Genomic DNA, 3,537 nt, shown 5'->3' with positions numbered 1-3,537 from the left:
TTCTGCAGAAACCAGTTTAGGAAACCGCAATATTTATGGCCTAATATACTTAAATAAAAAAAATACAATTGAGAATTCTACTACCATTACATCATCATCATATGTAAGTGTTCTTCATTTGATGTAATAATATAATTAATCTGCTGAAACATTAGGGCTTTTTGCAAAATTGACCTAAAATTCAAAGTCAAACACAAAACTAACCTCTTTTTTTTTTGGATATTGGTTTTGCCCTATTCACCCCACAAGTTCATATAATTCACGAAAATACCATCAATTTTTTTTCTTTTCGAAAATGACATTTTTAGTCTCTCACCCTCATCATCTTCAAGTAATTACAAGATTGCTATTGTCATCAATACCCCACACAACCATGAACAACCAATTTGAAGCTCTTAATGCTTCCAAAATCGATTTACCCTTCTTCTTTCTCCATTCTTATGAACTAAACACATCTCTCTCACTTTCTCTCCACATTCAGCTAAAAAAAACCCAAGATTTTGATTCTACATTTTTTATGGTTCATAGAGTCATAGAAGCTAACGATTCTGGGTGGGTCACTTTCGTTTGAGATTATGTGTGCTTGGAGAAGCCTTATGTGTGCTAAGTAAGTTATCTCACCAATTTAAGGCATGAAATCGAGTTTTTTCCAGATCTGTTCGTCTAGACGACTTCCCAGATAAGTCGTCTGATCAATGCTGAGGTTATTTTTGCAATTGACTTTGAAATATGTTTTCTGAGACGACTGAAATATAAGTCGTCTGCTTTTGTTTGGTTACAAAAAAAATATCCAAAGAACCTAGATGACTTACATGTAAGTCGTCATAGGTTAATTTTGCATTTGACTAGATTTTGCCGGAATTTTGACTTTCCTGGACGACTTATTTTCAGTCGTCTGGTGAAAAATTGAAATATCAATATTTTATTAAAACCCAACGACTTACATGTAAGTCGTCGTAGGTTAATTTTGCCATTGAAAAAAAAAGACTTCAATGTTTAATTATACCCAAACAACTTACAATTCAGTCGTCCGCCCGACGATTTACATGTAAATCGTCCATGATTTTATTCTGAGATTCTGGTCAAACCTCGTAAATCCTGGACGACTTACATGTAAGTCGTCGGACGGACGACTGAATTGTAAGTCGTATATATATAAGTAAATATTGAAGTTTTATTTTTCAATTGCAAAACTAACCTATGACGACTTAATTGTAAGTCGTCGAGTTTTAATAAACTATTGATATTTCAATTTTTCACCAGACGACTGAAATGTAAGTCGTCTAGCTTTTTTGGAGTTTTTTTTAACCAAACAAAAGTAGACGACTTATTTTTCAGTCGTCTCAGATAACAGATTTTAAAGTCAATTGCAAAAATAACCTCTACGTTGACCAGGCGACTTATATTTTAGTCGTCTGGAAGACTTAGATTGAAGTCGTTCGCGTCGATCTTTAATAAACTTTCATTTTCTTTGTTCTATGTTTGCTAATGTGTTTTATTTTGACTTCTTCAGATGATGCGTCAGTTATATGTAGTGTTTGGAGAATGGTTGTTGAAATATGGATGTTGGAATTTTGTGGTTGATCATTTCGAAGGAGCGAGAATGTTATTTTTGAGTGAAGGTTCGACACATGCTGATCTTGTTGCAATGGCTCAAGAAGATTATAACCTGGACATGAACACATAGTCTGTGGAGTTAACCTACTCATTACAACAGAGTCTTTGTAAAATTTTAATTGCAAAAATGACCTAAATGGACGACTTCTCTGGAAGTCTACTAGACGACCTCCGTGGATGTCATCTGCGTCAATGTTTAATAAACTTGCATTTTCTCTAAAACTATAAATACTTTTTAACATTTTCTTGTTAATTCATGTTTATTAATGAATATTTGGAAAATTTATAACTTAATTGGTGATATTTATAAGGTTACCAACATTCACGTTAATTAAAGTTTCTAACTGATCCGAGAAAACTTCTGTGGAAGTCTTCTACGCTAGTTTTTGAATAGCTTGTATTTCTAAGAGTGATAAGTAACTTTAAGATATGTAAAACTTATATTTTTAAAATATGGTTTCTCCCTTAGTTTTACTAAATTTGACTAAGTTTTTCAACACAAACTTATAAAAATATGATATACTTTGACTAGTTACTATTGTTTGTTTCCATCTTTTAAGTATTATTGTTATAGACACTAATATGAAGCTACCAACATTCTTGTTTATTAAGATGAGAAAAAGGCCATTGGAGTTTATTATTGCATATGAGAGATCCAAAGATAAGAAAAAGGCTATTGAATTCTATTATTTCGTTGATTTGTAAATGTGTAAACACATTGTTAGCACATGTATTACATCTTAGAAAACATTATTACTGATTTTACAAAAAAATCACAACTAAAAGAGTAGACATGCAAATCACAAAACAGACCACAAATAAAACTATTATAGATCATTTCTTTACAAAGACAAGCTTGGATTCCACTTGATATGTAAGAAGACTTCGTTAGAAGACTTCTACGAAGTCCAGACGACTTCCTAGAAGTCGCCTGGAAGACTTCTTGGAAGTGGTCTGGAAGACTTTCTGGAAGTCGTCTGGAGAGTCGTCTAGTGCATTATATTTTAGATGACTAACTGGTAAGTCGTCCCAGAAGTCTTCCAGAGCTGAAAAATCTGTATATCAAAAAAAATGTTCAAATGGGTTAAAAACAGAGAAAATGAGTGGAATATTAGATAAATACCTTTATAGAACACACAAAAGTACATATTTGAAATTAATAGATCTACCTTTAAATGAGTGGAAGATGAGTACCATCTGATTAAAAACCTGCAAAAAAAGATAGATTAGTAAGAAAGACATGAGACAAAACTGAAAAATTCATATAAAGTTTGGTGTTTTCAAGTTAAAGAGATTAGAGTGGGTTTGGAGAGTTTTAGTTTGGGAAAAAAGTAAGAACTTTATACAACAAGAAGTTACCAAATGAAGAAAAATCAGACATAACAACTTACCAAAACGCTCAGTTCTATTATGAAAGGGAGACTTCGTCAGAAGACTTCCTGGAAGTCGTCTAGTACATTATATTTTAGACGACTAACAGATAAGTCATTCCAGAAGTCTTCCAGATCTGAAAAACATGCATATCAAATCCAGATATGTAAAACCTGCATATCCAAAAACGTTTAAATGGCTTAAAAACAGAGAAAATGAGTGAAATATTAGATTAATCTACCTTTATAGAACACAAAAAAATACATATCTAAAATTAATAGATCTACCTTTAAATGAGTGGAAGATGAATACCATCTGATTAAAAACCTGCAAAAAAAATATATTAGTAAGAAATACATGAAACAAAACTGAAAAATTCATATAAAGTTTGGTTTTTTCAAGTCAAAGAGATTAGAGAGAGGTTGAAGAGTTTTAGAATTATGAACATTACATTTTTGTTGCAGCCATTTTAGAGAAGGAGAGAGAATGTGTAATTTTTTTTTTATATAGGGAGACAAAAAATCCAATTAGGTTAAATATTTTTGATTC

Source organism: Brassica napus, chromosome A1, assembly GCF_020379485.1.
Source record: "Brassica napus cultivar Da-Ae chromosome A1, Da-Ae, whole genome shotgun sequence".
In the NCBI taxonomy this organism is placed as follows: domain Eukaryota; kingdom Viridiplantae; phylum Streptophyta; class Magnoliopsida; order Brassicales; family Brassicaceae; genus Brassica; species Brassica napus.
The sequence above is the reverse complement of the archived record's forward strand: the minus strand, read 5'-3'. Positions refer to the sequence as shown.